Raw genomic sequence first — 25280 nt, forward strand, 5'->3', positions numbered from 1 at the left:
CCTACAAATCTGCATGGATGCCATGTGAGCCCTTTTTCGGAGTTTTCTTTTGGTGGGAGAGACTGTGTTGTTGTGGGTTGAGTGTGAATTGGGACGGGAAGTTGGGAACAAGAGTCGGACATGATTGATGGGACATATGGGGGTACTTTCTTGAGGAGAGGTGTGGGCCTTTAGTGGATGGGGTTACTTTGCAAAATATAAATGTTTTTTTTCTCCATTCCAATGCATATCACTCACAATCTCGCTCTTGTCTTTGCACTGCATTTTTGTGCAGCATTGTGTTTTTATTTACAAAAAGCTGTCCTCTGAAATAATCAAGTACTGTACAACAACTTTGCCCACTAGACTTTTCCTACCTGAAATCCCTTGCCAGATATTTATTTTCCCGGTTAATTACTTAATGCATGTCCTCTTCCTGCAATCGTGTATATCCCATTCCCAGCTGCCAGAGTGGAAACAACAGACTAGGGGCCTGATTATAGCTTTGGCTGTGTGACGCCAGGTCTGCCTCACTGCGCACTGCAAAAACCATGGTCGTACCGCTTATCAAATTAGGTGTTTCCTCCTGTCTGGAGAGCTGCTTTTTGGCGTTCGAATTGCAGTGCGTCAGAAAATGGGGACTGCAAAGGGGAACATCAAAAACAGTTCCTGCACAGCATGGACTTTTCAGTCTATGCCATGCAGGAACGAGGGTGCATGCACATAGGAGCGCACATGTTGTGCCCCCCCCCCCTGTGTGCATCCCCATGCAGTGCAGAGTCCCTTTTATTTCCTCTCTACCACGGTGTACACAGAGTTGTCGTAGCAAACCTCAGCAAGGCCTACCAGTGCAAGGGATTCACCCTTCTTTGCTCAGAGTCCTCAGACCAATAGTAAGAAGTTGGCACAGAAACTGGAATAGAAAACAAAGTATTTATTAAACCTCATGAGGTGGAACCACAACCATACAACACCCTTCGGTAGTGTATGAAGTAGCACACTGACTAAAAGGAGCTTGGTCATTTTATACCCACACGAGGGCTAAAATGAAGGCGGTACAAGGCACAGAGTGTTGGTTTCAAATACATATAAGGACATACAGAGAGTGTGCTAGCAACAAGTGGGAAGGGCTGATAAGCTAACTCTGGTGGGCACATCTTGACAGTTACAAGTAAGGGTCTGGTGGCTCAGTGGACTAATGCGTCCACTGCAGGGGCCTGTGTTCGACCTCATGGTCACAGGTTCAAATCCCGGCGGGTCCACTCAGCCTTTCATCCATCTGAGGTCGATAAAATGAGTACCATTGAGTTGGGTAACAATAAACATCTGTTATTCAGCGCCAAGAAACCGCTGGGTGAACGTGCGCTTTACAAATACACATGTTATGTTATGTTATGTTATGTAAGGAACAGCTGTAAGCTTTATTGGGCATGTGCAAAGCAAAGGAGGATAAATATATCTTGTCTCTAGGCAGATTCCCAAGAGCAGTTAAAAGGAAGGTAGGACTGAGCACATGGTGAGCACATGGCAAACAAAATGGCCGACAGAAATACAAAATGGATTCCATAAACGGAAAAGATAATCTCTAAATACAAGATGTCTTCTGCTAATGCTTAATCTAATCACTGTTAATTTACAACAGACGACCCTTTCAGCATAGCTGAAGACATTAGTCTGTCTAGGGTAATCTAGATCTGCACCCTGTACATTAATGTTCATCATCTCAGTAACTTCACTATTTTGCATGTGTTGTTCTTTTGTAATACCTCTTTTTGCAGGTATACAAGCAGTTATGCACATAGAGCAAATCATGGGACCACAGTGTATACAAGTACAGCATGTAAATAGTATCACCTACAGTATACATAAAATAGTCACTAGCTTCCTGCCCCAAGTGACAAAGAGTGTCCATATCCAGTTTGAGAATGTCCAAGTACCCGTCTCTGGGTGAATATCTGCAGCAATCTTATGTAGCTTAGAGATTGCATCATAAACTGAAGGTGATTGGTCCGGGATGTACACACAACAACTGCTAACAATGATGTGGCATGCACCACCTCGATCAGCCAAAATCACATCAAGCACCATCCGATTTTGGAGTGCTACAATTCTTGCAATTTGCAGTCCTTCTGTAATGTTCCCAAGTGCCATAGCTGTCTGATTGGTGACAGCTTCCACTACACGAGTCAATCGTCTGAATTTTCTGCTATTCAATGCAGCACCCACAAAGAAAAACAAACCCAAATTGAAATCAACATATTGTTGCAGAGTGGTGTCTGTCTGATCAATCTCATCAGTACTTGTTGTCCGTTTATATCTATTCTTAGAAATATCATTGTACAGTTTCTGGTCACAATGATATGATGCAGGTGCTAAAAAGACAGGGGGGAACAGAAATGATATATAACTTACCCCTGACCAACAACAGGTAATTGGTAATATCCTTTATTACCGCACACAAAATAGGTGTTGTGAGATGATATAAAACTACTATTATTTGTGCCCTCAATGTTCAGTACAGAAATACATTCACTTCGTCCTACGGGAATTCTCCCAACACTGCCAATACATAAATCTGCCTTTGCTCTAGTTACAGAAATCACAAAGGGTCCAATGTTCTTCATATTCCTCACATTTGTGAAGACATATGGTGTCGAAATATTGTCCGGTTGGTATTAATCCCATTCCCATTTAGTCCCTTTAGCTTGAGGGTAACCATCTTTATCTTGGTAACATTCTTTATTTAATTGAAAAATGATTCCACCTACTGAAGGTTTTCCATAAGCAAACAAAAGGGCATACCAAGCTTGACATGAACCATTATGGGAAAACGGTAGAGGAATAAAAGGCATTCCTCTTTTCTTTTGGTGTGCAGGTATCATCCCACACACCCAACAATTGGTGGTATTTATGGCATTATGTGTATGTCGATGCTTCTGCTCGTGATAGGGAAGCGTGAAGTAATGATGTTCCACTGGAACCGACGTAGTGGCAACAAAAGCTGTCGAGCAGGAGCCACTTTCCTAACAAACCAGGTGATTATCGCCATAACCACCAAAGCAACAACAAACCCTACAGCACAAATGATTCGCTTGTTGAGTATTTTAGCAACTGTGATAATTTTAATATTTCTGCAAACTCGTTGAAACACTCGTTGGAGCTCTTATCCCGTGGGCAGCCGCTGATTTCTTCACCAAAGATCAAGATAGGTGTCACTACACTACGCAGGGCTGATACCCCCCTTGTCATATTGGCATTCCGTTTCCGCTAACCCAGGGTGGTAGCTCTACCTGTCTTTTTCAAAACTGCAGATTCTTTTCTTGGTCTCAAGTCGTATCGCGATGCTCCAGAAATCGTGTGGTCCGGGAAGACTTCCGCAGATTTGTCCAGTGAGATAGCTTGACCTTTCTCTGTCTCCAAAATCTCTCGATGATCAGTCAGCACAGCAGGTTCCACCAAGGCGGGTGATACACGCTTGCAGTGCGTGGTATGGAACCAATTCTTTCTGTTCGTTACTCGAACCGCTGTCCTTGTAGCCAACAGCACATGCTCTGGACCTCGCCACTTCTTCTCCAAGCTGTTCAATCTGTCGAAGGCTTTGATCGTCACCTGGTCACCAGGATGGAGGTCATGGGTCTCACCTGTAGATCTGTCTGGAAGAGATTCTCGAACCTGTTGATGAATAGAGGTCAAACTGTCAGTTAATTGTACCAAATAATCATTCAACAGAACACAAGGTACATCATGTATGGGGCGCAGCTTAGGAACTCCCCAAATGTTCATTGGTCTTCTAAATACCACCTCATAAGGTGTGAGCCCAGATCGTGAGTGTGGCACTGATCTTATGGACAGCAATGCCAGAGGTAACGCATCTGGCCACTTTAAGGATGTGGAAACCAGAATTTTCGCTAACTTTAATTTTAGAGTAGCGTTGTACCTCTCTTCTAATCCTGCTGATTGTGGGTAGGAGACTGCATCGAATTTCTGTTTGATCCCTAATCCTTTCATGACATAATCAACAACTTGCCCAATAAAATGAGGTCCGTTGTCACTCCACAAAAGTTAACAAACACCATACCGTGGGAAAAACTCCTTTAAAAGCACCTTGGCTGTAGTGAGCGCTGTATTATACTTCGTAGGGTATGGCTCTATCCATTTACTGAAGGCACATACCACCACTAGGACATACTTTAGATTGTTACAGCATTCAAGTTGGATATAATCCATATGCAAAACTTCAAAAGGTACGGTTGGTGTAGAAAACCCTCCTGTAGAAATTCATGTCCCTTTTCCAGGATTGTACTGCCAACACAACAAACAGGACTGTACTACTCTTTTAACTGTGCTGGAAATCTCAGGATGCTCCCAAACTTGTGTAAGTAGTTTCGTTATTGCTAGAGCTCCAAAATGTGCCAGCCCATGTGCCATTTGAACCATAGGTTGCAAATAGGCTGCAGGTAACTTCCACCTATTCATTTCTTTGTTACGCCAACAACCCTCATCGTCTAACATTCCTTCTTTGGACCACTGCCCAAGTTCTTGCACAGAGGCAGATCTCTGTATATCCAATACTTCCTCTCTAGCATCATACCAATGGTCAGCTTGTGATTTTACTACGTACATAGATGTAGTGTTTCACTGTATTGCAGTTTCACGAGCTACACGATCTGCAAAGGCATTTTCTTGTCCTATCTTGTCAGTGATCTTCTTGTGTGCGCTACAATTCATAATGGCAATTTTCTTCGGATATGTAAATGCAGTCAAAAGATTATGTACTAATTCTCCGTGCATTATCTGCATCCCATGTGATATAAGAAAGCCTCTTTCCTTCCAGAGTAGGCCAAAATCATGAACCACTCCAAAAGCATAGTGGCTATCCGTGTAAAGGTTCACACATAAATCTGTACTAAGCTCACACGCTTGTGTCAGAGCTATAGGTTCAGCTGCTTGAGCCGACTTCTGTGGTATGCGAGCTGTTTCCACTACTGTTTCAAAAGTGGTGATTGCATATGCAGCTAAGATTGTGCCATCCGGTAACTTCAAACAGGACACATCAACCCACAGCTCCCCATCTACTTCTGTCAGGGGCGTATCTTGCAAGTCAATGCGACCCTGTGTCTGTTCCTCAGTAAGGAATATACAATCATGAGGCTCCTTTGATTGAGATTGAGTCACAGGATATGGCAACAAAGTGGCTGGGTTTAATGTTGCACACCTCTTCAATGTAATATGAGGTGCTAACAGTGTCAATTTGTATCCTGTCAGTGGAGCACTAGTTAAATGTTGCGTTCTGGTCTGATTCAAAAGGGTGTCTACTGCATGGGGTACTAGCACTAACAGTTTGTGTGACAAAACTATCCCTTCACTCTGACGTATGGACACAGCTGTCGCTGCAACTGAACGGAAACATCCAGGCAATCCACGAGCTACAGGGTAAAGAACAATATGCACAGGGACGCTGCTTGTTACTGTGTGTCTGTACTAAAACTGACAATGCACATCCATCTTTCTCGTGTACATAGAGTGTAAAGGCCTTCGTATAATCTGGTGTGCCTAACACTGGTGCAGAGCAAAGAGCTTGTTTCAACTGACGAAAAGCATTTTGACATTTATCTGTCCAAGGAAGGGGAATGGGAGTGTTCTTAGTCAAGAGTGCTAGCAATGGTTTAACAATGTGTGAAAAACCCAATATCCATTGCCTACAAAATGAAGTTAAACCAATAAATGCATGGACATCTTTCTGTGTGGAAGGTACTGGAGTGTCTAGAATTGCTTGAATGCGATCTGATGTCAATGTACGGCCCTCCTTAGACAGAAGGTATCCTAAGTAGGTCACCTTCGGTCTACAATATTGTAATTTCTTCCGTGATACTTTAACGTTATGTGTGGCAAGGAAAGAAAGTAAGGACAAGGTACATTGTTCACACTGCTCAGGTGTATCGGTTGCCAACAATATGTCATTAACATATTGTATGAGAGCCACTCCTTCAGTCAAAGTAAAGGAATCAAGTTGTTGTTTCAAGGCTTGACTATAAATACTAGGACTCTCAGTATAGCATTGAGGAACTCTACAAAATCTATACGATCGATTATTCAAAGTAAAACCAAACAAATATCGGCTATCGGGATGAATAGGAATCGAGAAGAAAGCGTTCTTTAAATCCAATACTAAAAATGTAGTGGCTGTTAGAGGGACCAAGGTAAGCAATGTTGTTATGTCAGACACTACAGGGTACTGCGGTACTACAATCTTATGGACTTCTCTCAAATCAATGATAAATCTATAAATTTTAGTGTCAGTATATTTTTCCAAAATGGGAAGAATCAGACTATTGCAGACATTATAAGTAACTTCTTCCACCACCCCCACTTCAATCAGGTCTTGTACAATATGTGTAGGTGCTTCTTCTCCTTCTTAAGAAATGTTATACTGAGGCAATCTCGGCAGTATAGCACCCTCCTTGACACTAATATGTACTGGTGGAATAACCATTTGGTCTACATCAGTGTCTGAAGTAGCCCACAGAGTACTACGGAGTGAAGCTAGGGCAATGTCCTCTTTAACAATACAAGATCTTTCAATCATGGGGTGGTTGTCATTTAAAAAAACCCGCACTCCTTCTGTAGAACATCGTATTGTGGCCCTGAAATATTTGAGCATGTCAAGACCCACAATATTGTCTGGTGTATTTGGAGAAAGCAAAAACGGACATGGAGCAGTAAACTTATCAACATGAAGTGGTAGTGGCTGTGACAATGGGCTAAGGGATGATGTTCCATCGAAACCTATTGATGTAATAGTTAAGCCAGACAGGGGAGCCCTTGGAATCAAGTGTTTAGACAAGGCGCTACGAGTAGCTCCTGTATCATCCAGAAACTGATCAGTAAAACCCAAAACATGTGCTGTAACATAGGGACCCTTCTGATCTACTGGAACATCAACTGATTCCTTACCCCATCCTAGGCAATCCTATGCATAAGCAGAATATTGCAAATTAGACGGCTCAGAGTCGGTCATTTGATATTGGTTCCGTCTGTCAAAAGTATAACCCCCTCTTGTCCACGTGTATTAGCATCAAACCTAGCACGATCATTTGTATTTCCTCTAGGTCCTGAATATCCTGACGGATTTCTCACTTGTCCCCGCCCACGTGATCTCTGCTGAGCACGTAGCACGGGACAATTAGAAATCCAATGCACACTGATCAATAGACAAATCTACACGAGGATAGGGAGAAAAAGACGAACCATAAGATCCACGTCCTCCTCTATTATTACCTCTAGAAGGTGGGCCATCATAACCTTTATTTTGGACTCTTTTGATTTTTACTTTTAGCTTCTAATTCTTGTCGTTCATAATACTGAGCCATAGTTAAGAGAGAAACCGGAGAGGAGGTAGTCAATGAACTTTCACTCGCCTTTAGGCAACTAGCTATTCCTGGCAAAAGGTTTGTGACATATTTATCTACAAACAGATGCCTACCTGTGTCATCTGTCAATGTCTGACCACTAACAATCGTGGAATGCTTCTTCAAAGTGTGTGAAGAAGTCTGAAACTGATGCATCTATCTTTTGCTTACAAGACGCTAACATAGTCCAATCTATCTTTTTAGGGGGAATAATCGTCTTTAATTTAACCAAGATAGCTGCTGGAAGATCTAAAATTAGCTGACATGGTTTTTGTGCAGGTCTCCTATCTTTATCTAATTGTTCTATATCTGACCACAATGCCCCAAATACCGCACGATCATCGACTTTAGGCACAGTTCTCCACATATCAGGTGGTAATATTAACCCAAAAAACAAATCAATGACAGACAAAGCAATTGTTCAAGAACTAATGGCACCCTCAATTTCTTCATAAAAGGCTGTTGGATTCTTTCGCGGATCAGGCAATGCATTTTTAAGAGCCATGACATCTGCTTTATTCCATGGAGTGTAAACCCAATTATAAATAAAATACCATTTTGTGTCGGCAGAAGTCTCATCATCACTCGTACCCGCTCCTTTAGGAGGAACATATAAAGGCGCTGCTTCCCGCATGTGTTTCTCATTTACAGCATTCTTATCTGTTTCGAGCGTCGGAGCTCGTGCCATGTTGACTCGAGATGTTTGTGCTGCTGCGTCGCCAGCCTTTTTCTTCTCCCGCAAACGGACTGCCTCATCACGTAGTTTAACCAGGTGTCTGATCGTGTCAGCCACCTGGGAAAAAGACAAAAGAACCTTCACGTAATTGCTTACAATCAGCTGCTATATCATCTGGCTCTAGGTCCACTGAATCTTTCCTAAATCGCTCAACAAACCCTGTAGCCAATATCTCGGTAAAATATTTTTGTTCCCTCTCCGACCAATTCTTAATAGTATCTAAAAGTTCAGAAGCAGTGATAGTACTACGATCGGCTTTCTGCTCCGCAGATCTAATCTCAGAGGAATGTTCGGTAGTAAACATGGAGCGAGTGTCTCGGGCTTTATCCTGATCTGTAGGAGAGTCCTCATCTGACTCATTAGGATCAGAAGGGAAAATATATGGAGGTGGAGAACGCTCCAATAACAAGAAATCATCTTGAGGTTTATTAAGGATAGGATAAAGAGGCCTACGAATAGCGTATTGGCCATTTACCTGTAACTGACGCTCCCTATCTTCCTTTTCCTTAATTTCTTTAATCTCTTTATCTTTCATTTCTAATGCTTTTGCATGCACACTTTTACGTTGTTTTTTTTCAATCTAGGCCTGTTCACGCTTCTCGTTCGCTCACACACTCCTTTCTCCCACTTTCACACAAAGTCAAACATGTCTTGCCTAGCCTTTCGCTTCAGCATCCGTTGCTCCACATATTGAATCTTTCGCAAATCAAATGATCCATGCATAGGCCAACGCAACTCAGGATCCTTACGAGTGTATTTATTCCGGATGTATGTCGTTACAATGCATACTTTTACAACGCATACCTTTACAACGCATTTTTTACACCGCAACATCCATTACAACGTATTCCATTACAACGCATGCCATTACAACGAATTCTTTGAAACTACCTTTACAACACATTCCACTACAACGCATACTACATTTACAACGCACACCATTACAATGCCTACCATTACATTGCATGTATGGTAAGTATTGGATAGTGTAGGGGTAAAAATTACTATTCTAACTCGAGGGGGGTGCAACAGTAGGGTAAGTGTTGGATAGTGTAGGGGTAAAAATTACTATTCTAACTCTAGGGGGTGCAACAGTAGGGTAAGTGTTGGATAGTGTAGGTATGCGTTGTAATGGTATGCATTGTAATGACTGTGTTGTAATGACATGTGTTGTAGTGGTATGCGTTGTAGTGACATGCGTTGTAATGGTTGCGTTGTAATGGCATGCGTTGTAATGGATGTTGCGTTGTAAAAGTTTCGTTTTAAAGGCAGTGCGTTGTAAAAGTTGCATTGTAAGTGTTGTTTCCCATTTATTCCACAATGTGCTGTACATTATGGATGAAATACCATATTTAAAAAACATCCCTATTAGGCGTCCCCTCCGGAGGGGCGGTTGTCTTTCATCGAGTTTCAAACTGGTACCACTACAAAAACAACACATCTTACGAAGTGTGCTAGAAACAGGCACGCCAAAAATAGTGCAAAATATGCAGTATTATAATCAAAGTAATGCTTAAAGTACTCTTTGTACGTTGCGCCGTTCAAATATATTTAGAAGTAGAGAAAAATCTCCTCATTACCTGCCTATATGTATTGCAACACATATATATGTTCATAATCATAGGACGAGTTAAATATTTGTCGAATACAAATGCCACAGTAAGTGTTTCTAAAGTACCTTACCAATCCAAGGCTTCAAACTTAAAACAAGTGCCGTAAACTGGCTCTTACCAATCAAATGGTGTCCAGGTTCCTACTGCCAAGTTCTCTATTTGACCAAACGGTCACTGCATGGCGAATCAACAGAAGAGATCTCAGTCGAGGACCGGCACCACCTGGATAGTCAGATCAGAAAGAAAGGAAAAACGCCGTGGGTGCCAAGACTCGGGTCTCCTCAGGCAACGATCGCGTCCAAAGCGAGATTCCAATGCTTCGTCGCGACCAATCCTTCGGGCATCTCAGTCGCAGATGAGACCCACGTTGGAGTGCCAATTTGTCATAGCAAACCTCAGCAAGGCCTGCCAGGGAAGGGATTCGCCCTTCTTTGCTCAGAGTACTCAGACCAATAGTAAGAAGTTGGCACAGAAACTGGAATAGAAAACAAAGTATTTATTAAACTTCTTGAGGTCGAACCACAACCATACAACACCCTTCGGTAGTGTATGAAGTAGCACACTGACTAGAAGGAACTTGTCCTTTTAACCCCACACAGGGGCTGAAATGAAGGCGGTACAAGGCACAGAGTGTTGGTTTCAAATACATATAAGGTCATACAGAGAGTGTGCTAGCAACAAGTGGGAAGGGCTGACAGTGAGCTAGTTCTGGTGGGCACATCTTGACAGTTACAAGTTAGGAACAGCTGTAAGCTTTACTGGGCATGTGCAAAGCAAACGAGGATAAATATATCTCGTCTCTAGGTAGATTTCAAGAGCAGTTAACAGGAAGGTAGGACAGAGCACTTGGTGAGCACATGGCAAACAAAATGACCGACAGAAATACAAAATGGATTCCATAAACGGACATATTCTCTAAATACAAGATGTCTTCTGCTAATGCTTAATCTAATCGCTGTTAATTTACAACAGAGTAGGAACTTCCATGACACCGCCAGCAGAGAGAAAACTCGTAATGTGGTCAGGGGGACCTCAGCGGTCCCACTAGACATATTACGACCTCCTGACTGCCGCAACATCACCAGGGAACAGCAGTTCCCTGGCAGCTGTGGTGGGGCAATGGCGATCTAATCACGCTAATCATAATATGGCAGCCAGGATACTGCCTCAGCAACACCCCGACGAGTCTGGTGGTCCCTGTGTGAAATCAGACGAAACCGATGTACATAGACAGCATTCATTTCCCTTCTTCTCCCACTCCTCTCCCTGTGGGCTCCATGGATACTGTAAATTATTGATCGTATCACCCTGTCAGTAAGAACCCGTACCCTTATGCATATGTACAGCCATTCCAGGCACCATGGCCTTCCTACCCACTGGAATCCCCAGCTTCCCTCCTGCGCGTATCTTGCACCCCCTCTCTCATGTATAGACCATCAAACCCTTTCCCTTTGCGCGATCCTGATGTGAAAAGGTAACCCTCCTGCTCGACCCAGACCTTCCTCATTTCCCTCTCGAAGAAGCATCCTTCGCCTCAGCTGACATAGCCCCCCCCCCCCCAGTTGTATCTGACTGCCCCTGTTCTCTCATGTACAGGTCCTAAGATCTCTCTCTCTCTCTCTCTCTCTCTCTGCGCGACTCTGGCCCTGCATGCACCCTGACCCCCCCCCTCCTTCTCCTCACATGAGCGAGTCATAAACCTTCTTCTTCCGCAAAGCCCTGTCCTTGAGAGTCACGGCCGCGCCTGACCAGCACCCCCTTCCCTTCCATGAATGCCCCTCTATTGACAAACCCTCCCTCCGCGCTCGATTGTCCACGTAGACATGAATACCACTCCTTTGATGACCCCTTCCCCCGAGTTCAGCTGACCACACATGTCCGAGGCCATCGCCTAAGCCAGGAGATACCATTTACTGCCCTTATTGTATGCTTAGCCACCCCACCCCCTGGGCCATGATCAGGCGCACACATCCTACGAAGCACTCAGCTGCATGATTGCCCTCCCCTCTTATCAGCAGGTCAAGGGTCCCCATTGTGAACGTATGTGGAGTAGGATCATCACGAGGATTATAGGAATGTTTTCCTTTTGCGACATACTGACCTGATTGTATCATCAAATGTTCTGCAATGTATAAAAGCAAGAGTCTCAAGCTCACTTGTTAGAGCACCTCCCGAAAGACACTGTGTTTCGTGTCCGAAATGACTGGCTCTCCTCATGAGAAATAAACTCTGTTCTTGATTCCTGCTCCCAGCGCCCGTCTCTTTAATTTGGTAATTATTCAGAATGGGAACTAAGAGGCGGTTTGCGCCAGCAGCCTGGGCATTGATAGAATTATGGGCTCACTTTCCACAATTGGCGTCCCAACGCGGGGTCCATCAGTGACATAGGGTTCGGTAAGAGAGATCCAGACGAAAAAGTGAACGTCTAAAATGATCGGAGTATACCTGCCTTGAGAGGGCCCTAGCCCGGCTGCCGATCGACAGAACTTCACCAATTCTGAACGGACCTCTCTTGAGTGACCTATTGTCCTGACTGGAATCCCACAGGAATGCTACATGGAGTAAGAGAACGATCGGGCGCTGGAGGAGGGAGTCGAAGAACTGTCCGTATGGTCCGGTCCGGGTAAGATTAAGTAGGGTGTTTTTACGCCTGATTGGTAGGGTGGCTCTGTCCACCTGATTGATTGATTGTTTGTATTGAAAACCGGTATTTGTATACTGGCATTGTTGGTATTGGTTCAGTTAGCTTTAAGGGCTACTTGACATATTGGTTCTCTTTTGAGAACGAGACATTCTCTGTTTGCAAACAGCGGCGAATAGGAACGTCGTCCCTCTTTGCAGATAGAGAAGGGTAGGTAATGCAGACTTTTGTCCCCGTTGTAATCCGTCATGCCTACTTTTCTCCCCACTGATTGTTTGAAGTCGATTAATAATCGATTGTTGCTCTTTGAGATCTTCCCTGTCTACAAACTGAGACGAGTAGAAATATTCTGTCTTCCTTTTTGGATAGCGAAGGGCAGGTAATGCAGACATTTGTCCCCGTTGTAATCCGTCATGCCTGTTTTTCTCCCCATTGGTTGGTTGGTTGCCTGGACATTGTTGTTCCAGGAATTGTTTCGTTTGAGGTATTTTCTATTTGCAAACAACGTGAAATAGAAATATTCTGTCTTTGCAAGTAGAAAAGGGTAGGTTATGCCCCTTTGTGAATTCGTCAGTCCTACCCACTCCCCACTGGTTGGTTATTGTGGGGTAGCTCGCATGGTCCGCCCAGGAGACTACTCTTATGGAGGACATATGCTCTCTACTCATGGGCCATTTAATAGAAATAGACCGACTGGTCCGTCCAGGAGGCTACCCTAGTAAGTGGAAGTACATCGCTCGGTCTGTCCAGGATGATACCCTAATGAAGGAATATATGTTCCCCTTTTGATCGATAATCTCGTTCCACCCCGGACCATTTATTGGAGGGGACTCGTCTGGTCCGTCCAGATGTACCCCCCTAGTGAAAAGGACACATAAAAATATGAAGTGATCACCATTCCCTACTAACAGAAAGCTTTAGCTCGAAACACGCTAAGTAAGAGAAAGAAAAATAAAAGGAAATCAGGCTAAGTCAGTAACCCCCTGATGAGCTTTTGACTTCACCAAAAATAAGAAACATTAGAAATAGTTCGTAATAAGAAATGTAAAATGGCGAAAAGACTTGATAGCAGAGCACAGCCACGAGGTAGCTAGGTTTCACTGCCTGTTCCTGCTCCCAACATGTCTGCCTCATTGCCCGCCCCGCCCAAATAACGGTCACATGAAATAGAAACAACTCAATAGGGACCTACCCCCATTCCGGAAGCTCCCGAAGTGCAACAGGTCCGCGGTTACGCCCATCCGGAAGGCGAGGCCTGGAGGCACGAGGGACTCGCCTGGCCACGGTCAGGAGGAGATGATGTTGGGCAGGCGGTCCAAAGGATGACAAGGACCTCTCCATCTTCTCTCTTCTGCCGCCCTGCAGGCCGCGGGGAGAGAGGGGGCTGTCTTGCCTCGGCCACCGACCACCCCTCTCTCTCACCCGATCCGGCTTTTGCCGAAGGCCGACGCCAAGGCGAGAACGGCGGCGAATCAAGTAGTCCCGCCACATTTCAAATTCGCCGCATGCCATCGCCTGCTGGTCCAGAGCCGAAGCCAAGGCAAGAGCGGCGGCAAATCAAGTAGTCCCGCCAGATGCCAAATTCACCGCATGCCGTCGCCTTCATAGGTACAGGCAGTCCCGCCACATTTTGGGCTCCCTGGAGAATCAGGTAGTCCCGCCACATGTCAAAAAGGGAGGGGGGGGGGCTGTCTTGCCTCAGCCGCCGACCACCACCCCCCCATCATCAATGGCTGGCACGGCCGATGTCGAGAACGATGGAGCCGAAGAATGGCGCGGGGTCGCTGCAAGGGGGAGGTGGCGCGAACGACCCTCCCCCACCTCCCTCCAGGTGGAGGCTTCCAGCGACACCCCAACACTCTTTGCTTAAAGAGGGTCAACATCAAAAAGCGGTCTTCTGCCCAGGACGGGCACTCGCTCCATATCGCCTCTCCTCGACCTTGAAGATTCTAGAAGAGCCGGGGGGCTCCCGACCCCCTGCATGGGTGCCCCCGTCCCCTTCACTGGGAACCACGACAGCGGTGCTGCTCCTGCCGGCACCAGACTCGGATCGGAAATGGCTAAAATGCCGCCACGGCACAGGCTTGTTCAGTTCCGGAGGAACACCAGAATGACCCGGTAGGAAAATTGTTGCCGCCCTTCCCATTCTTTGACTCATGGTCCATATTGTTAGACTGTTAACCACATTGCACGAGACTTTCTGAACTGCCAATGGAAAGTTCTGGGCCAACCTTGCGAGACTAGAGACACTCTGACTGTGCTAGAACTTGCCCGACCCCACCCAAAATGGCGCCGACGCAAATGAGATGTTTTTAATGAACTTTGTTGCACCCTGATTGCGCAAGCTTTTTACCCCGATATATATATTTATAACGTTTTGGATAATGAAAGTAGATATGAAGGATATTGAGTATGTGCTTGGACGATGAATTGACTTAGGGTGGGTACCGATTATGAGTTGGAAAATGAATTGGTGTAATTTAAGGTAATGAATGAACATTGGATAATGTAATTATGAATTTATTAAAGATGAATTACTGACATGCATCATGCTTGCTCTGTAGGGGGGTTTAATACGATTTTATTGCACTGCCGCACTTTATGCAATGAACTGCCACCAGCTTCGTTCTTCCCATGTACAGTTCCAATCTGCTCCGTGGCTAGTCCACCGGGTTGTAGGCCTGTATTTATGTGTCAACACTTTTTATTAAAGGTATTTTGAAAACGAAAGCATAGTTGTAGCGGTTGCATTAATGAGTTTTGAATGTATTACTACTGTGAGCGACGAGAAAGTATGATGAAGGTAAAGGGTTAAAAAGGACCCGATATTCAGCAGCCACACTATGTGTCACAGGCAGCCGGAAAAGTGCTTTAGAAGCCCTAAAACGACACCACAGAAATGCCACCTGACCGCCACCCTTGTACCCGATGGAAAGGGGTTACGACCAGGTAGCTCATGTCACACAGATCGTCAATGATTATCTGTCTGACCTTTCTGGTCCATCTGGGCTTAAATGCCGTGATGGTAGGGAAATGCACTACGTGGAAATAGGTCGAGTATGTGGTAGGTAAAGCATTTCCGGATTACTGCACGTTGATGAGGTTTTGAATGTTGCCCCCCCACCCCCTTCTTTCTCCTCCCTTCTGCAGGTCACGTCGGAACACTGGCTGATGTATGGATGGACGACGACCGAACCGCCGATGAGAGGGGGAAGAAGGGAATATGAGCATGGTCCTTAGGACAAATAAAAGTTTTTTAAAGGACGTAGGCTTAAACATGACTGTTCCTCCTTAGAGCATAGCAACGGGAGGATGGACTGACATAGAGACTGGACAAGTACTGAATGACAAAAATAAAATTGACTAGAAACGACGCGTTAAATGAAATGACTGGACGTTTTGACTAGGTAGGGAAAGGACAAAGAAAAATTGTACGGGTAAGGGTTGCCACGGCACCACCCGCCTAGGAAGTTAGAAAATGTTGCCGATGTTCAAAATGCACTACCCCCTTTCTCACACTCTTGTAGATATAGCCAAGCTGTCCGACTGCTCTCCCGATCAATATTTGCCGTTGCCTCAGCCTGGAGAACTTTCCACCACAGGAGGGAACAGAAAAATGGTTTAAGATCCAACCATGGGTAACTAGCGCAACCAGGTTAATTTCTGATCGACCAACCGAGGTGTGAGTATTGGTAATTGGGAACGCTCGCAGGCATGACAAGCGAGAAGGGAAAGGGGGGAAGGGCAGAAAGAGCTAAGCACGTAGATAAATAGGATAGTAACGATATGTAGAAAATATAAAAAACAGATCTTGTAGACTAACAATTGTTTCCTGTCTTGTCGTGAATGTCTTGTACTTGCGTAATATATGTGCTGTCTTCCCTGTCTGAGTTTGTGTGTATGTAACGTACGAATTTATGTCTCCCCTCTGTCTGTATCCATAGGTCACCTGACCTTTGCCGTTCTGTGTTGTGAGCGCACTAAATGACCTATTTTCGTACACGTCTCTCTCTCTCTCTCTCTCCCTATCTCTCTCTCTCTCCGCTCCTTTTTATCTCTTTCTCTATCTCTCTCTGTCTCTCCTTACATGTCATACGTGTACCAAATGGCTCGTTTAGATTGCGGACGACTCTCGCTCTCTATGAGAGTCTCCCTATTTGTTTCTCCCTCTTTTGGTAAAATTGTGCCCCACCGGCACCAGTCTGATTTGATACATATTTGAACGCAAAGGTGTTCAGCGAAATTGACCGAAACTAAAATGAACATATCTCGCCATGTTACTGCCTCTCCTTTCTGTAAAATGAATGAACTTGAATTGGCCGAGATAGAAAGGACAGGTAAGACGACTAAAGTCCCCCAAATCTGGCCATTTATAGGGGAACTGTATGTCAATGGCATCCTATGTCTGTTCTTCAGAGACGAGCGCCAACGTCTAGACTGACACCCAATACCCAGATTGCCCCACCCCTTTGCACCCAAGCGCAAGCGCCCGAAGCATCCCCGCCCCATTTTTGATAGAACAACTTCTGCTGTCCCGGGTATAAACATAATGACCATGAGTAGCTGTTGACCCTTGAGGAAATGTTGTTTTGCCCGACTCTCGATGATAGCACCCCCGCCCTGTCTGAAAATATGATTGTTCCTGAAAGGAAATGCTCTGTAATATTGAATATGATGTGACGCACAGTTGATGGAAATGTCATTTATCCTCATGTGAGTTATAAATAGGACAATGAATAAACCTGCCATAAACTCAGTAGGAATGCTGATACATGCACTACTTGGTAATAGACCTCTGACTGTGACCGATGAGCATAAGAACTCAAATGCGGAGGATTGAGGGAGGAATTCATATGCGTAGATGTCTTCTTCTGCCATTTCTCTAAAACGTTGTCTTGTACCCATTCAAAGATTCACGATCACCGGAGGAGATGGGTCAGATGTGACGTTCAGCCTGACTGCAGACCTTGGGACACGTATGACATCGACCAGAGGTGGAGCTGCAGAGCGACAAGGCACGGGACGAGACCGCAATTTCAACGTGGAAAATGAAAAATGACGGGCCGCCTCGAAGCCCTCCGACTGCTAACCCACGTGTGCCTGAAGTCTCCGTCTGCCTTCTTTGGGCCCGATTGATGGGCCTGCCTGCTTGTTATCCTTTGCTCCCTTGGTCCCTTTTGTGTGTCCCAGGAACTCTGACCCCACTCCGCTCGCTCTTTCTCCTATCGACTATTTGAACCACATCCACCCACCTTCCCACGTGACTTTCTGCCAAAGGAAAAAGCTGCAATTATATGGGAAGAGGGTGTTGCCACAGAACTATAGGTGCCGAGCATAAGGCGCCGCCAACGGACTGTTTAGGGAACAGGACTGTGGTCTAACAGCAGAGGACTGACCGCACCCTGCAACGCGTAAGGATCGAACCGAGCTGGACCTATAGCTCCACCGCCGGTGCTCAACAGCGCCAACGAAAGTACCCGGATTAGAGCCTACCAGTGATGGCTCGCTGATAAAAGACACTGTGACGAAGAGATCTTGTGTATTGAACTGAATTCCGCTCTTAACCATCTGGTCAAAACTGTTCATTGGTCACATTTTTTAAGTCAGAAAGATTTATGCGATGTAGTGCGTTTAATTGCCAGGAACACAAACGAAGAAGTAATTTCCTATGTACTGTATTCTTCCCATCACCTTGACTGTCTATGATTGTACGCCACATGTTAGTATCGACAAAGTGCTAATTCGTCAACGATGCTTGTCTACCTGTAATGCCATCAGCTGCAAAAATGATTGCTGCTATGTAAAAAGGGGCGACTGTGAAATCAGACGAAACCGATGTACATAGACAGCATTCATTTCCCTTCTTCTCCCACTCCTCTCCCTGTGGGCTCCATGGATACTGTAAATTATTGATCGTATCACCCTGTCAGTAAGAACCCGTACCCTTATGCATATGTACAGCCATTCCAGGCACCATGGCCTTCCTACCCACTGGAATCCCCAGCTTCCCTCCTGCGCGTATCTTGCACCCCCTCTCTCATGTATAGACCATCAAACCCTTTCCCTTTGCGCGATCCTGATGTGAAAAGGTAACCCTCCTGCTCGACCCAGACCTTCCTCATTTCCCTCTCGAAGAAGCATCCTTCGCCTCAGCTGACATAGCCCCCCCCCCCCCAGTTGTATCTGACTGCCCCTGTTCTCTCATGTACAGGTCCTAAGATCTCTCTCTCTCTCTCTCTCTCTCTCTGCGCGACTCTGGCCCTGCATGCACCCTGACCCCCCCCCTCCTTCTCCTCACATGAGCGAGTCATAAACCTTCTTCTTCCGCAAAGCCCTGTCCTTGAGAGTCACGGCCGCGCCTGACCAGCACCCCCTTCCCTTCCATGAATGCCCCTCTATTGACAAACCCTCCCTCCGCGCTCGATTGTCCACGTAGACATGAATACCACTCCTTTGATGACCCCTTCCCCCGAGTTCAGCTGACCACACATGTCCGAGGCCATCGCCTAAGCCAGGAGATACCATTTACTGCCCTTATTGTATGCTTAGCCACCCCACCCCCTGGGCCATGATCAGGCGCACACATCCTACGAAGCACTCAGCTGCATGATTGCCCTCCCCTCTTATCAGCAGGTCAAGGGTCCCCATTGTGAACGTATGTGGAGTAGGATCATCACGAGGATTATAGGAATGTTTTCCTTTTGCGACATACTGACCTGATTGTATCATCAAATGTTCTGCAATGTATAAAAGCAAGAGTCTCAAGCTCACTTGTTAGAGCACCTCCCGAAAGACACTGTGTTTCGTGTCCGAAATGACTGGCTCTCCTCATGAGAAATAAACTCTGTTCTTGATTCCTGCTCCCAGCGCCCGTCTCTTTAATTTGGTAATTATTCAGAATGGGAACTAAGAGGCGGTTTGCGCCAGCAGCCTGGGCATTGATAGAATTATGGGCTCACTTTCCACACCTGGACTGCCAGACTCATAATCGAGCCCTAGGTCTAATTGACTTATTGCTTGATGAGATTAACCTTTGCCCCATTTGCAGCACCCAGCCACTTATCAAAGTGTATACTAACTAGTTAATACTACTCGTTCCTAAGTACCCTCTGTAACTATAAACCACTAGAGGGATATGCCTATGCCTACAACATACACAAAAAATATATGGCCTGTACTTCCAGACTCGTAGGGGGCATGGCCGTTGGGTCCTGCCACCGCCACACCAGAGGTCCAACTGCTGTATTACAACTTTGGATGTTGGACCGCTATTGCCCCACTGCAACTGCTAGGAAACTGCATTACCCTGCAGTGGCATGTGGTATGATGCCACAGTATGCTTGACAGGGCAGCTGTGGTTCCACCAAGTATAGTACGAGTTTCCCCACTGCCATCAGTCTCATGGTGGTGTTCACGCCATGAAACTGCCGGTGGTGAGGAAACTAACTGGACCCTAAAGAGCCCCCTTGTGCCTCATGCCATGGGGATTATGTTGTGCAGGCACTTGCTTTGACATTTCCATTGCAGTGTCTTTCTCAAAGACACTGCCTTGGGAACACCATTGGACCACCCCTCCCAAACCAGCAGAAAACTCCTAATCTGGCGTGCGGACGTTGGTCGACTTTGGTGGTACGGGCTGTGGTGTGCCATCCTGCTTCCACACCGACGAAGATATAACTAGCCCCTAAATCTTACTTATCTTTCTCTGCTTGCCAAACAAATCAATTTTAGTATAAGTTACAAACAAAATGAGTCCACTTCTTAGTTATTTGACCTAAATAGATAAAGGATGGCTGCTATCTCTCTCATTCTTCCAAAACCTTATTGAAGGGTTTCCCCAAAGGGTCTTCTCAATGGTAGAGGTAGTAGTGGGCTAGCTCTAACAGGGAATGCATCACAAGCAAGGCCCTACTCCCACCTATTCCGAGCTAGTTGAATTGTAGGATTATTTAGAAGGATTATCCATCAAGGGCAACTAGAATGAAAGAAAACACAGAGTGCGTTACTATCATAAATTATCAAAGACTGAGACTAGACCTCCACCATGACAAAAATCTCATATTACAAAAACCAGCAGTAGTACATTTCGAGCAATGTGGTATTAATATTTAATTTATTAAAACTATTAAAACTAAACTTATGAAATTCTCAAGTCAGGATGTAAAAGAAGGGTAAGCATTTTAAGAAACAAAAGGTCTAATTCAAAAAAGTAAAATATGTTACAATTTGGTGTTAGTTTACTCTTGCAGTGTAAGTTTACAACTAGTAACTTCTCAATCAGTAACTTTATGAGTTGTAACTTTGCAAGTAGTAAGTAATCCCTATCATTTTAAAAGAAGTTACTATTACTTACTACTAGTTAGCTACTGCTAAGGTTACTTGCTACTCATAAAGTTGCTGGTATTTTAGTTAAACTGAAAGAGTGAACTTACTCTAAAGTGTAACTTTACTTTACCTTTGTGAATCAGACCACATAATGCACACTAGTACTACTTATCATAGGGACAGACATTGTTCAATTAAGACTCAGCACCATGATGGTTTTGTCCTTTTAATGCCTGAGTAGGTCAGTGGGGTTGGCGTGGGCTATTGTATTGTTCAGGTAAGAGAAAATTCTTCAGTGAGTTGGTGTTGATTTTACCACATCCGCCTCACCAACTGTGAACCATTTATGGCATAAATTCTTAAGCCACACTTAATATATCACACAACCTGGGAGAAGAGGGTTACAAGTTTGATGAATGGATGGGATTGGGGAGTTGGGGAAAAGTGTGACAAAGGTAAACGCAGTAACAATATTAATCAGGTCAAGGAGCGGCACTTCATTATCAAATCTGTTGTGGAAGCAAATGAAGGAATGACATAGTTCAGTTAATAATGCATTGCTCACAGCTCTTCAGACTCAGAGACCCAAGTTTATCAAATGTTTTAGTCACGTAGGTGAGAAAAATACAAATTAGAGAGGAGTTGACCCACACATTTCTATTTCTAAAAATAATGATTGTTAAGACAATTAAAATTATGCTTTATTTTTAAAAGCCAAATTGGATGGTTCATCTGCATGCCTCAGACTGTCCATCTGAAGAGAAGGCGTGTGGATTGCAAAACAGCAAATGTCACTATTGTAGAGTCAAGTAGAAGGTTAGATTCATGAGGACCAAAAGGCAGAGTAAGGCCATAGGTTGCTGCAATCGTGACTCATGTGTGATTAACTCAGAAGTGAAAACAATTTCACAACTATTCTCAGACATGTAGCTGCATGTACCTGGCTGATCAAGCTCACAACTGTCATAACATTTAGCCAAGGGCATCCATCATGTGACATGTCTCCAGTTGCAGTCCGCCCCCCAGTCTTAGCCACGTAATTAGAGGAGTTTTATATTTGAGCCAGCACTCTACTTAGCATTTCCCAAACCAACATACCTCTCACAAGTCTACAAGGCTGAGTAGGCCTCTTAAGTCATGTTGATTTCTCTTTGAAGTAAATGGGCATTATTCATACTTTCCTTCTTCTGGTTGTTGAGGTAGACCCTGTCTGATTCCTTACTAGTCAACCAAAATGAAATTGAGAGAGATATACTTGTAGTGCACTGCTGTTGATGAACAAGAAGACCAAAATATTTTGCGAATTTTGCATAGATTTGTGAACTAAACTGACTGGTCTGGACTCGGAAGAACCCAAAAAGAAGTACAGCAAGGAGTGTATCATGTAAGTAAATCTAGCTTAGTGTGAAAGAGCAATCACATTCAGGCTCAATCACCCATCAGATCCCAAACATTGCAAATCATCAAAATCAAGTTCACAAATTACACTCCTACTGTCTGCTATCACATTAATCGTCATCACTCACACTCAATCAATATATATCACTCATTGGTGCAATAGTTGCCTGTTCCAAGCATGGTGGTACACATTTGCCTTTAGTTTCTTTTGTCAAAGGCAGTCTTGTAAATTATTGATCTTTACTGGGGCATCCCAGCTAGTGAATAAAAAAAAGAAGGATATGGATGGGAGGCGAGGTCATCATGTCCTTTAAGCGAATGGAGAGTCTCCTTCTGTGCACGCTGGTTAAACTCCTATACATTCCATACATGTGAATAATTGCTGGTGCTGCATAAGTCAGGCCTCGATTCATAAAGAGGCTCCACACTTGTGCTGGAGGCTCCTCAGTTATGGCATCTCTACACTCATGGTGGGATCTTGGCACTTCAGCTTCCCAATTGTGGGGATCTCGTCACAAGTGCAGAGATCCCACCATGACTGAGGATCATCTGCCAAGAGTGCAGAGGCTCTTTATGAATCAGGGCCCAAATATATAAAGGTTCCTCCACATATAGCCATTTTGTTTTATTTGCTATGCAGTTCAACAATAATGTGAAAATTCTATTGTGGCATACTCAGTCAGGGAAGTAGAGTTCACTCTCAGATATATGGGGTTTACCAAGAAGTTGGTTGTTAGAACCAGGGTCTCTAGTTGGCAGGGGTATGCACCCTAGTCCAAGTAGGGACCACCGCTTGCGACCTGGTAGCTTGGTGCAGAGCAGCAAAGGCGTAACTTCAGAGGCAATGTGTAAAATATTTGTGCAACACGCAGCAGCAGTGACACAGCGAAAGCACTCACAAATGGACACCACACTTGTTTGGTATAATGATATAATTATATTTATCTAAAAATGATGCAAGATAGAAGCACCAACTGTCCATTATACACAGGGGAAACTCTCAGTAGAAATATTTCGTGATCTTGGCTGTTGCCAGGGGAACCTGAATAAGGCATATTCCTACTGGGGGAGTGCCCTAGTGTAAAACAATCCTTTAGTTGTGAACGGTTCCTGCACTAAGGCGAATGAGGAACAGAAGTCTCTTTGAAACAACAGTATTTCACCTTCAGGGCAAAGCAGTGCTGAAAACTGTCTGGTTTCCCACTAGAGACAATACGGTAGTGCTGAGATCTAGGAGTGGGCGCCAGTCGCCGAGTAAATCTCACCAGTCCCTGGCCCACAATCTCCTGTGCTGGGTCAGTCAGCCCGCAAATTCAGTAAATGCCCCAACAGTCCCCGGCGGCTCATTAGTCACGTAAGTTGAAGCAGTCCCGAGCAGCCAGCCGTTGTCAATAAATGCCCCAAGTGAAGCAGTTCACGCGGGTCCGCCAACCCGACAGGCGATCCGCCGGTGAGTCTGTGCAATTCCCGGCCCGCAGCCCACGCCCGCCTCATCTCGCTTGTTTGTTGGAAGCTTGTTTCCGGCCCAGGGAAGGCATGGCTTGGCAGTTCGGGCTGGACTGTTCCCATGAGGCACAGGGTCAGTCTGATTTGCATATGGCCTTGTCTGAACTGGGGTGGCAGAGTGGGCTAAAGAACGGTGATAGATTAAACCCAGATCTGTTGACTGGGTGTGAGTGTTTGATTTGTTCAGATGCTCCGTCCATCACCACCCCCTCTTGTAACGCGCTATTCACTCCTAGGCAGTTCCCAGGACCTATCACTCGATCTCGCCAACCTTCCCCTCCCGGCAGCTAAACACTACACGCTGTCCGTTACCTGCAGTTGGAGGGCAAGCCAGGCGTCATCGGGGGAGCTCTCCTTCCCTCCGGGGCACTCTCCGGCCTTCGGGGCACCTCCCCAGCCTTCAGGGCAACTCTTCCCATCCGGGCCGAAGCTGGGGAAGCCCTCGAGGCACAACCAATGAGGGAGTGGAATGCTGATGACGCGACGGGACTCCTGGCGGCTGCAGCCAATCTCAGCACGGCCTGGGGCTGATGTCGCACCAATCCCTGCGCAGCTTCTCAGACGCTGGAGATGACACGCCCGGGGCTCCCGGGCCGCGGCAGTGATTACGGTGCCAGTATTTCGCTAAGTTTAAATGCGGGTTCCAGTAAAGTGCGGACACCGGGCTCAGCACCACAGGGATTATTCAGTCTTGGCGCTCAGTCAGGGCCAGCGGCGGTGACTTTGGGGGCACTTTACAACAGCGTCTCTAAGGGCACTTTCACCACGGGCAGGCAGCGGTGACCCCAGGTGCAGTTGTGTTCACAGAGAAGATCCCATGTTAGCACAGCCTCAGACACGTTGCCTGGCCAATGATTTGACATACCAAGTCCCCCTTTAAGCAGGGCAGCTCTTTGGGTGATGGTAGAGCCTTGAGCACAGTGGTGCAGAGATAGTCTAGCGGGGACAATAAACACTGTAGGCTTCTTGGAGCACGGCAGTTCCTTGTGCACAGTGTTGTGGAGCCAGTCCTTGAAATTCCTTAATGGTTCTTGTGATCCCAGAGTCCAGGGGGATCAGTTAGTCGTCCTTGTGGAGACACTCTGGAGATGTTTCTTTAGGTCTCCCTAGCAGGGCAGGATCAGCAGGCAGTAGGGCAGCTCAGCAGGTTGGGGCAGCAGTTCCTTAGAGCAGTCAGCCTCCTTTCAGATGGCAATCCTTCCTGGTGCAGCAGTCCTCACTCCAGCAGGGATTCTTTCAGGTCCAGCAGTGTAACAAAGAAGTGAGGCCAGGACCCTCCCTTATGTATCTTTCAGTCTAGGGGCTAGAAAGTGGTAGAAGTCTCTGGAAGGGTCTGGGGACAGGGGCTTCAAGGGGGAGTCCAGGGAGTTCTGGGATGTTCCCTGCCTTCCCTGACCTAGCTGTCACCGTGACGAGAGACAGGCTGTTAAGGCTACAGTGGGCAGCCCATCACAGCCCATCCAAGGGTAGAAGGTGTGAATCATCACTCCCACCTCCCAACCCAGGCAACTATCAGTATGCTGAGGGGAGGGGGGAGTCTGCAGTGCCTAATCTAAGTGTAGGCAGGAAAAGGTCCACTTTCTAAAAGTGGGATCCCTAGCGTAGTAGTGCCCAAATCCCATATATCATTGGAAAGGGTTCCCCGCCCAAATACAACAAGACCAAACATGACA

Source organism: Lissotriton vulgaris, chromosome 1_1, assembly GCF_964263255.1.
Source record: "Lissotriton vulgaris chromosome 1_1, aLisVul1.2, whole genome shotgun sequence".
NCBI classification, from domain to species: Eukaryota; Metazoa; Chordata; class Amphibia; order Caudata; family Salamandridae; genus Lissotriton; species Lissotriton vulgaris.